This window comes from Hetaerina americana, unplaced genomic scaffold (genome assembly GCF_022747635.1).
Source record: "Hetaerina americana unplaced genomic scaffold, ioHetAmer1.1.p SCAF_7, whole genome shotgun sequence".
Classification (NCBI taxonomy): Eukaryota; Metazoa; Arthropoda; class Insecta; order Odonata; family Calopterygidae; genus Hetaerina; species Hetaerina americana.
Window position 1 is genome coordinate 21,331,553 of NW_027287316.1, and position 12,872 is coordinate 21,344,424.

A 12,872-nucleotide genomic window follows, 5' to 3' on the forward strand; every position below is an offset into this window, starting at 1 on the left:
CTCCCCCTCCCCCGGACCCGTATTCACCCCTCGCCGCCCCTCATCTCTCTCATATACCCCGTCCACCCTTTTAACCGCCCTTGTTCCCCCCTCTCCTATCATCCCTCCCCCCAGGGGGTTTCTCCATGTTTGCCGTCGCGAGATTATTAAAACCTTCAACATAATTAAATAGCTCATTAAAACCGGCAGTCGTGAATGTTCAGGTGGGGGAGGAAGGTTTACCGCCAAACCCTAGCCGTGCCAAAATATATATTGTATTATGGATGCATATATTTTTCGTCCCCTTCTTTTCTGGTGTGTGGGATCGGGGGTATTGGGCGGGCAACCTCCTCGGGTCACGTGACCTCGTGCCGTCCCCGTGAACTCTGCACCGGTTCCCGTTTCGACTCGCGCGTGTGTGTGTATGGGGGGGGGGAAATGCGTACCACGAATGCACGCACGCGCTCGATTCCTGAAAGGGGCGGCGCACGGGGGAGGTGTTATAACATCATCGATGGGGAAGACAGGGATCGGATGCCCGTAATAAGGGTTACCGCTTGCCAGGGTTTATGTGAAACCTATCCCTTTTCCTCTCTTTGTTCATTCGATTACATTTATATATATATATATATATATATATATATATATATATATATATATATATATATATATATATATATATATATATATATATATATATATATATATATATATATATATATATAAAGACTCGTAAAACTTTCATATGGAGCGTAGTTATGTACGGCGTGGAAGTGTAGACTGTGAAGCAGGATGATAGAAGTAGATTGGAGTCGTTAGAAATGTGGATTTGGAGAAGAAAGGAGTAGGTGAAATGGACCGAAAGGAAAACAAATGAGGAAGTACTAGGTATGGTGGGCGAGGAGAGGGGGTTTGTTGGGAGAAATCTTAAGGAGGCAGGAAAAATTGATGAAGGGCGTATTGATAGACAGTGGGGTCTTGAAGACTGTAATATAGGGGAGAATGTTAGGCAAACAAGGGAAGGGCAGGAACAGGAAAGGGATGTTTAGATTACATAATAATAATAAATGTATATGTATATATATACATATATTATTATCATGTAATCTACCGGTTAAGGAAGGTTTTGGATGGACACAACTACCAAATAAATGTTTTGCGACAAAACACACTCCAGCAACCTACTCTACATATCAAGTCCCTCTTCATCTCTGTGTTCTTCCTTCCTCCCTTCATCCCGTCCAATATCCCTATCTTATTCCTGCCCTTCCCATGTTTGCCTAACATTCTCGCCTATATTAGTCTTCATGATCCCACTGTCTATCAATACGCCCTTCATCATTTATATATATATATATATATATATATATATATATATATATATATATATATATATATATATATCCATGCTTCTATTGGGGTAGGAAACAAAATGGGAAAATATGGGAATCCAAAATGGCGTTGCCGTGGAACCAGCTCACAAAGTAAGCAGAAAATGAGTATAAAATAAAACAGTATCTGCTCGTTCTCCCCCCCCCCCTTCTCTCTCCCTTGCCTCAACTCCCTCCCACTCACTCTTTGTACCACAGTGCAGAGCTGAGGAAAATAAACGGTCTCTATGGCAACGGGTCGGGAAATTTCCGACTAACCTTCCTCCCTTCACTCGCTCTCCCCCTAACTCCCTCCCTCCGACCCCTCCCCCCTCACACCCGTCGGCTTCCCTCGCAACAAGAGGGAGCCCAGATGATGGAAAGGGGGCGTCGGACGTGGGGAACATTATTATAATTGGTTTCCGTGCGCTAAGAGAAACTACGGAGCGTCTCTATTCATTTGTTTGTCTGTTATGTTTTTTAGGTGTCCCCTAACCCTCCTAACCGGGTGTGGAAAAGGGGTTAGGGGAGGGGGTGAGGAAGTCCCCTTCTCCCCCTCGAGTGCTCTCCGCCAAATTGCGAACGGCCAAGAGTAAAAAGGACTCGACGATGGGAGACATTTTTTTCTCTTTTTTTTGAGAGGTGGCGAAATAAAATTAAACAAGAAAAAGTTATTCGCGAGTAAATGTGTGCCGCGCAGGGAAAAGGGAGAAATTATTTTGCAAACCTTATTATTCCTTTTTTTCTCTATCTCTCTCTTCGGCCTGGTTCCTTCCTGGTCACGGGGTCCGCCTTCGCAATCGATCGGATCGGTTCTCGTTCGGCAAACGGGGAAGTGCTGATATACTATATGTTACGCACGGCTCGGAGTGGGCTGAGCGTGACCCTCGTTCGGCTGCAAGCGAAACCTAAGAGACAGGACGCCTCGCGCAAAACGTGCTAGGTCAACCATCCACGGCCGCGACAATGTTGCGATTAACGCGGAGGGGAGGGAGAGAAACCGTCTATTATTGGGAGCTTAATTACGATTGTTGTCTGCGATCCGTATGAGTGAGCGTGTGAGTGAATTGTCATGAAGAAGCCCGGACTTGGGAGCTAGCTCCGATAATGAGGGAGACAATTATAGTAAACGGGAATAATGGGGGTGTTCACTCGTCGATTAGTTCTGTTGCCATAATTACCGGCGGCGTTAGTCGCGCGTCGTGTGAGCCGGTGGCAACTGTAAGCGTAGTGACACCGCACGTGTTAAGTGGGGACAGGAGAATTTGTACTTCTTAACTCACGTACGGCGCGTGGTTTGACTTCCCGTCTTTACAATAAGCTTCGATTTCTCATTAATGTGCCCGAAGGCCATATTCAGACAAGCCCGCGTATAACATATATTGTCGTCGATAGTCTACCGATTACCCTGAATAATGATAGACATCTTGGATTTGTTAGGCGTAACCGTAAAAACTAAAATCCATCCGTTCTTCATTATTGTCCTTCATAAGTGTACTTCCTGCTGTTTCTCTTTTACGTCCAAAATATATTGTCTCCCTCCCTTTACCGATATTCTCCCTTCTCTCTCTACAATCTCTCTTAGAATTTTATATCGATCGCATGTCTGTAGTGTTGCAGTAATTCTACATTTTTTTGTGGTTTACGGCATGCATTATGTGGTACATGCCGCGGCAGGTATTCCATAGAATGATCAGTCCTTAAACTTTTGGCCTATGCCGCTATTCGTTATGTTCTGATAAAATACCTATTTTCTTTTTGGTTTTCATTCTGGTGATTTCGTCAGCGTTTGGATGGCTTAAGTAAATCCTCTTATCCCAATTTGTTCATACAAATTGAGAGCTTTTCCTCTCGTCGAAAAACACGTAAATATCCGGGAGATGCCCCTGGCGAAAATTAACACACGCTGGCCAACGATGTGGCCCTACGGTGTGAACGTTCTCTTTTAATTATTTGTTTAGTTTTTCCCCAATGAGAAAAGCGAGCGATAAAACATCAAAATACGGCACGCGGAGAGAAGCGTAGCTCTGGTTGTCGTTATATTAGATAGCGTATGGCTAATTGAAGTAGACCAATTTATTTTCCTAAATAAACTATCGACTGTTACTTATTTTTAAGGAAATCTTTTTTTTACTCGTTTTTATTCAATATCTGGCGTTTATGAATGGGGAGGAACTGCCTGGGTCAACAGTTCTTCAATTGGATGGTTATTGGGCTTCTAATCGTCCGTAATCAACATCAGGGCTTGCTACGGAAGGAGCACTGGGGTGTAAATATGGTCTTCTTGATCAACAAGCGAATGCATTCACTCACGCCGATGAATTGGTGGCCAATGGCTCGTGAAATTCGATTACACGGCAAGCCTACGTTAAATTCTAGCCGCAGATTTCAATCCGTGGGTGGACTTTCCAAGAAAATACATCCCATGTCTTTCTCCCCTTACTGGCAACCGAATAACCCGGTAGTTGAGAACCTTCGACACGCGTTCCAATCATAGCGCGGCCAGAGGTCTCGCTCGGTGTACTACTGAATAGAGATATTTTCTTAATTTATTTCCTCGAAATTAAATCCTCCTAACATCTTGATGTTATTTCGATCACACTTCTGTGTTTCACGCAATATTTGGGCAAAATCAGGATATAAGGTATATTTAAATTCATTCTTTTAACATGTTACTTCCAGTTGAGTTCCCACTAAGTTTTTAAGCTATCGACACGATTCCTAGCTCCTCTCCTATATAGACTGGTTTCGCAAGCTCTCTAATCTAATTTATTATTTCAGTACCCTGCAAACCACCGCTAGGGTTTTGTGGCGAGGGGTGAATATACACGAAAATAATTTTGACCCGAATATGACCCTGCCGCGGTCGGACATAGTTATTCTGATCCCTTTTCGTTCGTGGAAAAAATGACATCTTAAATTTATCTGTTCTACACTAAATCTCTCTAATTTTATTAACATGATATCTCCTACCGTAGTACGATGGGGGTAATAATACATTTTCAATATCATTGCTAAAGAGATCTCCTTCTAATTTATGAAAGAGATTTAATCTTTAATTTAACCTTCGCTCCGTGAGTGATACCCAGCCTAGCTGTGCTAATATTTTGGATACGCTACTAAGTTTATCATAACAACGTCTTACAAATCTAGCTCCTCAAAGCTGCACGCGATCCAATTCGGCAATTAAGCCAACTTCGTGAGGATCCCATATACTTGCAGCATATTCTAAATGAGCCCTAACCACCGAAAGCTAACATTTCTCTTTGACCTTATCATCACATTTACCTAGTACTCTTCTAATAAATCCAAATCTTTTGTTAGCTTGTCCACATATTCCTCGTGTGTCTTTCACCCAAGAGAGGTCGTGAATGAGGGTAACGCCTTGGTATTTAGCTTCTCGGTACTCCCAATGCAGTAGGCGTTCGGGTGGGAATTTCTCTTTTCCCAGAAATGTATGAATACGCACTTTTTTAAGTTTGATTCTAATTGCCAAGCGTAACTCCAGCTTTGTATAACATTAAGGTCATCTGACAAAGCTGCTTTATCTTCAGGATCACGGATATCACGGTTAGAATTTCATTTCCGTAATGAAATTACTAATGGTTGCTCGTCTTGCATAATTTAATCCAAAAAAACCAGAAATACATCCCTCGTTGATAAGTGGATGGATCTTTAATGAACTATAATGATCAAATTCGAATGTTGATTTATTCCACATCATTTTAAATGTGAAAGTATTTCATGGAGGAAAATATGTTTTCTTTTATACTGGAAGAGATTGTCCAATTTGGTGATGTCACCATTAGTGCATGGTTAAATAGGTTCCAGGTATTGTAACTGCGAAACGCGTATTTAGAAACCTTATCAACCGCCGACGAATGATTAGATACCAATGCGTTGAGCGCGCGAAGTTTTGGACGCAATGATTCCGCGAAAAACAACGCGCGATTGTAATCCCGTCACCTCTGGTCGATAAAAACGCTTCTCTTTATCGGCGATGCCCTAAGTACAGAACCTAATACCGAAGTGGCCGTATTGTCTCTTTTTAAAGAGAAAATCTCTGCGTTATTTTTAATCTTTAATTTCCTTTAGCAACGCCGGATAATGGTCAATTTTCGAAAACATTTGTTACTTAGAGACATTTTTTTCGATTGCTGGCCATCAACTTGAGCCTTAGCCGTGGACCGCGTAATCTGTTTTCTCACGCCCCAATTTGCAGAAAATATTTTGTGACCGGACCCAAACGTTATCTTTGCTCGGAAATTAAATAAATGGCATCGTATTGGGGTTTTTTTAAGTCCGGATTTTGAAGGATTTTATTTCCGTCGTAATTTTTGCGTTCCGATTATTGTTTTTTGTAATTGGCATGTATATATGAATGTCTATTTCATGTTTGCTTGCATTTTTATTTCGATCAATCTATTATTTTCGCCACTTTTTTTATGTCACGTTCGGGGGTCTACGAGCGTCGCTTTATTTCACTCAATATCGGGCATAAATCTGACTGTCGTCGTTGATTGGTTCCCAATGCGAAGAGTAAGTCACGTTATCTCGTGCATATCCTCTTAAATACAAAACAAAAGTTAATGAACGGGATTAAACGACTTAATCACTCGTGGCTGGTGTTGTTCTTGGAGGTGTGGAAATTCTTTTTTTTTTCATTCGGTTTAGTTTTTACGTATTCGACGACGCCAAACGCAGGATTAAAACATCTGCTTTTCTATTTGATAATTTTTGAGACAACATCTCCCGTGGTCATTGCGCATTCGTTGATCGCAACGTTCCAAATGATGCTTTCGTAATTTTTTAAAACTACCCTTATATTTCTCTGAATCGTTCGTCGAGGATTCAGTGTCATTTTCGTGGTCGAAAACGTTTACCTAACTTCGTTTCTGGCAGAAAAAAATAGAGCTTCTTCTTGAATGAGGGAATAGAATAACTGAAATCAGTGTAGCCAAAATCGATTGAATTTCAATTATTACTGTATTTGATTCTATGATCAGAGTGGAAATACATATCCAACAGAGGGTAAACACCTCACTAAATGTATATGTTATCTGGTATTTACATCAGTGCTTCCTACTTTAATTTTCTTCAATTCACGCTTGTTGTTCTTGTTTATTTCAAACAGTTGACTCTCCTAATGGCAATTAGTGTTCACGGTTGCAATGAAATGAAGAAGAAGTTGAAAGATGGCAGTGATGTTGAAAATATATGATTACCTCCATCGTACTATGGCAGGAGAGATCTTGTAAATAAAATTAGAGAGATCAAGTGTATAACAGATAAATTTAAGATGTCATTTTTTCCATAAAACGATAGAGGATCAGAATAACATTGTTCGACCGTGGTAGGGTCATATTTAGCCTGGTGTGTATTCACCCCCTGCCTCACACCCTAGCGGTGGCTTGCAGGGTACTAAAATAAATAAATAAATGGCAAATTAGTTCTTTATGAGCAGTGATATTCGTGCTACAATGTTACCTATTCTGCTGAAATGGAAGTAGTTAATCATTATTTATCTGAATGGTGAAATTTAACAATTGAAAAAGTCATTGTTACTCATTTTCAAGTATGATCACGGTTGATTGATAATCTAATGTTCGAGGATTATCACAAGGCTTTCATTACACACTATAAATATGGTTGTTTTTTAAATATCAATAAACACCTGCAGTGAGGCGAAAATAAGCCCTAAAAACCCAACATCGCAGGGTTAATAGTCTAATTTATGGATTATCTCATTAAAATGTTTTATACTATACCTAGGGTGAGTAAAATTTACTACCATTAAGTAAAATTAGGCATATTTTTAAGCTTTGAAATAAATTCCAACAAATAAGCAATCACGAAGATCGATCTATGTAAAAAAATTAAATTCGTGGAAGAAGAGTGTATTTCGCACCAAAAATGGCTCTTTTCAGTGGATTCTCATGTCAATATTCGCAGGATCAAGAGAGCTGAATTCCATTACCGCTTGATTTCAATATATTTTGCGAGGTTCCCTGTTGCTAATAGACTCTACGCCGTCAATATTTGCTTTAGGAAGAGAGTAAAACATGAAAGAGAATATGTTCAGTAATGGTGAATAATTTGCTTTCGTGAATAATTAAAATCCAATTCTCAATAAAGTTTTAGTTTTAAGTGCCAATCACGGCATTTGTAGATGGAGCTTATGATCCGGTACTATTCCGTGGAGTGTTAATTATTCCATTGAGCAGGAGTTTTGAAATCTACTCGTACTACCGGTTGTTAAAATGTACATAAGACACAGTCACAGCTTCCAAAATTCAGTTATTATCATTCTGAAACAGAGGTTACACTTCCAGTTAATTACTTCCCACCTTATAATACCCACATTATAGAACGTCTTCAAGCACTATGGCGGGGATGTGTATTAAAATCGTCCGGTCATGAAAATTCATGCATGGTTTTATTTTCACCCTCAAATGAACGGCACGAAGGGTGACCTTTTCCTGTCGCACAATAGGATGCATCACTTTTAAAGCAAATTTGCATTTTCTACTTATCTTGCGGTGAAATATATGACGTCCTAATGGCTGTGGCAATTTAATGCAGAGAGGCGTCGTGGTTTCTGGCAGTATATTTATAAGCTCCCCGAAAGTGTAGGTACTGTTTTTTTTATTATGTGGAAATTGCAGGACCCACTCGCTGGGTTCATATTTAGGTGGGAACTCAAAATAATTTTAAAGCCAGAAATTATCCTTTTTCTTTCCCATGAAGTTAAACGGTTACATTTTTGTTCGCGAAATGGTCCTTGACGCAGATTTTAAATGATCACTCCCGGAACACATGTACCTTTAATTCAGTTTCATTTAGTTTTATTATTTTCGTGATTACTTGATTGTACTTTCGGGGAACAAACTTCCAAACCTTAGTCGTACCATTTTTTGCCGATATGTAAAGTCGGAGTCAGTCAATTTCTCTGAAATTAAGTTATCATTTTATATACACTCATGACCAGATGGTTTTTGAAGTTGCAACTATCTTGGAAATACTATTTTGTGGAATAAATTCTGACCCCACATTTTTCTTCTCTCATATCCAGTTAAGTATTAACCTTACGTTAATGTGCTTTTTATCGAGAGTATCGACTTTATAAACGAGATAATAATGCATCGATATCGTCATGCATATGTACGTGAAATACTGCTGGTCTTCAGGTGAGAACGGCATGTGTTTCCACATCATGAATCCGTGATTCTTCCGGTAGTTGTTCATCACTGCCGAAAGAGTAGCCATCAAAGTTTGTTATTTTCGATCTCAATTTATATCTGAACCCGTCATTGATCTTCGTCGTTTGATAAGATTGCTCTTAGAACTTCAAGTAGATGAAATGTCATAAAAATGATTGGTACTTGAGATCTCGATGCTGCAACTTCTTCAATCTAGAGAGCCTCAACCAGGGGTGGGTGGATCGCATTATCCTCTGCAGGGTCTATACAGTGAACCAATGACAGTGCAGGCGAGTGAACTTCGCGACAAAGGAATGCCCTCCCCCCCACCGCATTAAATGGCTCTCCTCCACGTTCCCCCTTTCAACGATAGTGTTTATCCAGCGAGATAACGAGTAGAACACATCTCCCTTCCCTCCAGGGAGGCGAAATGGGGGGGGGGGGGTGTGACCAACCGACTCGGGACCTGCATTCGACTTTGACTTCATTTCCTAGGAGTTCTTCGGAAAAACAGAGGCGAGAAAAGAGGGGGAGGTCCCTATCAGTACACATCCCGTGGGATTATTTTTTAAACTTCTCTACATCACCTCACCCAAAGCAAAATCAGCCACCGCTTCATTGCGTCTTCAGATTCCCCAGAAGGGCAGAGGGTTTATACCTACACTCCTCGTTAAATTCCCACGAGGGTGAGGTGGCGGGCAAAAAATCAGTTCGAATGCTGGAAAGCGATGCTCCCCCTCTCTCCTCCCCCCCTTAATAACCTCCCCTCCTAACATTTACGAGCACCATCGTCTTTGTGCGCCACCCTCCGATGCTCCAATCCCTCGGGGGATCAAGAAAAAGCAGTTGTTATCCCGAACGACCCTACCCCACATCCTTCAACCGCTCACGCACGGGCTTATGTGTGCTCGGGACACAACAAACCAGCACACGCGCCAAGGGTCCGTAAGTGAATGCTCTTCAAGTTTTTAAAGGTGGGCGTAACGGAATTAGCCTCCTTCCCCCCCCTCTCTCTCCTCTCTCACCCGCACCCCTGGTCTCCCTCGCCCCTTGCGCAAATGCTCCCCTCCCACCATCTCTTTAAGTGTTTCCCCTCGCAACCCTGCTCCGCTCTCTTTCCCTCAATCTCCTCCCTTATCCACTTCATTGAAGGGGGTCGAGCAGCAGGGGTGGTTGAATGCGCGGCAATGGGGGGGTGGTGTTATACCTTCCCCACGCCCCCCAGGTTAAACACCTCCGTCCCTCCTGGCTCGCGTCGTAAAAGCATTGGTGAGGGAGGGATTAACTCTCCCGCTAAGTGCCTCTGGAGCGTCGAAATGTCTTTTGGTCTCGCTCTCCCTCGATCCAAACTCCTCCAAACCTCCCTTCTTCTCCTTGCGTCCCAGTGCGCCCCCGCAAGCAAAACTCCCTATAATTTCAACCCCGAGACCCAATCGACCTCATCTGCACATTATTCTCCCTACGCGCTTTGCCTTATCCTTCCCCAATCCAAGCCAACCTCTCCCTCCTACTCCCGCAACCAATACTCTCCTGTCTCGATGCAGTTGTTCGCAAACCCAATGCCACCGAAAGAATATCGTCTGCGGCAAATAAAAACTTCTTTCGTGTTGGTAAACTAGACTAGATGCTTTGGTTGTACCGGTACTATTACGGATGAGTCGGTTAATTCATGGACCCTTGGTGTATTAAGGGGAAACACCTAAGAAAATAACAAGTACACGCTGTCGAAAATAGGGGTATACACAATTAAATTCCTGCAAAATACTCTCCAAGTCTGGCGTCCTAACGCCCCCCGCCGTGCGCCCTTGTGCCAGGACGGGTGTAGATAAATGTATATAAAGTGTATTGTATTTGTATATTATCCGGAGTGCGTAGAATACTAACTGGTAATACGTGTCTAAATTGCGTGTGTGCCTGCCCTCTTTTAACGTATTTTCTTGTCCTCTTTGTGTAGGTACATGAACCATTAATATTTATTATATTAACCATTTAATACTCGTAATATATGTAGGCATGTTTCATGATTGGTGGTCGGTCGCCCCCTTTCCACGCGGTTTTTCGTGGATCGCGTGGTGCCCGGTGAATGAGAAAATAGAGGGAATGTATGTAGAATGGCCGGTGATCTACCGTCCCAGCGTTACGGGCTAACCCTTAGGAGTTTCGCAGTCACTCGTGACCTCACTTTTGGACACCTCTCTCGTCTCCTTAATCCACAATCCACTCGGATGTAACGAGATCGTATCTCGGATTTCAATCCGTTTACAATCAAATATTTTTATTTCTGCCGACACCATGCGGACGTTATTTGATAAGTATACTAACTAACCATAAATCGCTCCGGGTGTGGCCACTTAGTCGGCAAAAATCGGGAGAGTACGCAAATTGTTCAAAAAACTCATGAAGTATGTATTTGGGAATTTTTTTACGTCGGGAATTCGTTTTGCAGATCGGGAAAAAGGTGTGGGAATCGGGAATGGTTAATGAGAAAGGTGTTCCTTGCGAGATGGGACTATTTTTTGTTCGCCGTCAATTCGGACAGGCTCTGCAAATACCGATTTTTTTTCGCACGCGAAATGATTTATGTTATCACCATCACGGGTTATCCATCCGAGAATTGGTTATTAGTACCTTCCCTGTCTACATCCTGCCCCCTTTTAATCTCTTAACTGTATCATGGCTTCTTGAATCGTCATTTTTCATCTCCTACTTCTCGTAGCTCATCCTTGGCCTTCCTCCGCAATGCTTCCCCTCCATTCCTCCTTTAGTTATCATCTTCAGTAAACTATCGCGCCTCGAGATTCATGCAATAAATTTCCCTTTTCTTTTTTGTGAATTTCCTCCAGAGCCCTCTCTCTTCACCCACAGTTTCAAAGTACTTCTTCATTTGTTGCTCAATTTATCCACTTTATTTTCAGCTATAGCATCACATTTACATAGTCTTCTCTTTACTTTTCTCTGTTGTTCCAAACGTCCAAGTCTCACATTTTATTTATGTATACCCTGCAAAGTACCGACAGGGTGTGTGGTATGGGTTGAATACACACGGGAATAATTTTACCCGAATATGACCGCATCCGCTGTTGAGCAATGTTATTATGATCCCCCATCGTTCGTGAAAAAAATGACATCTTAAATCTCTCTGTTCTACACTTAATCTCTCTAATTTTATTAACGTGATCTCTCCTACCGTAGTACGATGGGGGTAATAATATATTTTCAACATCACTGCTAAAGAGACCTTTTTCTAATTTTGGCAAGAGCTTCAATCTGTAATTTAACCTTCGCTCCGTGAGTAATTCCCAGCCTAGCTGCGCTAATATTTTGGATACGCTACTAAGTTTATCATAACAACGTTTAACAAATCAAGCTCCTCCAGGCTGCCCGCGATCCAAATCGGCAATAAATCCATCTTCGTGAGGATCCCATACATATGCTTGCAGCATATTCTAAATGAGGCCTAACCCACGACAGATCACTTTGCAATTTGACCCCCTCATCATTTTTACCAAGTACTCTTCAAATAAATCCTAATTTTTTGTTAGCTTGTCCACATATTACCCGTACGCTTACGCGATCATTCATTTTTCCAGCAGTACTACTGTAGATCGAATACTTCTTTAAAATTGTGTGTGAAACAGACAATTTAAACGATATATTTAAACGAAGAAAAATATAACGAATGCTAAAATTCTGCTGATTTGAATCTTGTAAATGTTCATTAAATGAAGAACACAATGTATTTTTCCACTGTTTTTTATTTTGGTACTACTAGTTTCAACGCTTAGGTGTCATCATCAGGTACAAATTAGTCTAGTTACGGTCCATTTATATACCATTCCGGTGGGGAAAGGGGTGGGTGAGAGAGTGGGAAGGGGGAAAGGAGAGGGGGGAAGAGGAAAAATACATTGTGTTCATAGAGAAGCAGACTCCATTATGTAACGTGGTGATGAATCGCTTCTTCATGTATATAGTATTATAGTGCTGTTTCCCGTTAGCAAATTGCCATTTCTAAAAGAAAGTGTTCTTATCCATTATTATTCCGCTCACCCTTGCCTCTTCCATCTCAAGTTGCCTTGATAGGAAAAGTCTTTTACTTTTTTCAGTGTATCTTTCCCTATTTTTCATCCCCTGCTCCGTATTTGCTATGATCCTTGAAAGGTTGTCTTTCTTCAATTATTACGTTCAATTCCCAAAAAAAACATCTCACCCCTAGTACAAACACCCGGGAGGAACATCGGGAGCAGTGAAGGCATGTTTTTCCTTGGAAATGGAGCGGAGTGGGGAATGAGAATCCGCAAAATGGGTTGTCGCCCTCTCACTGAGC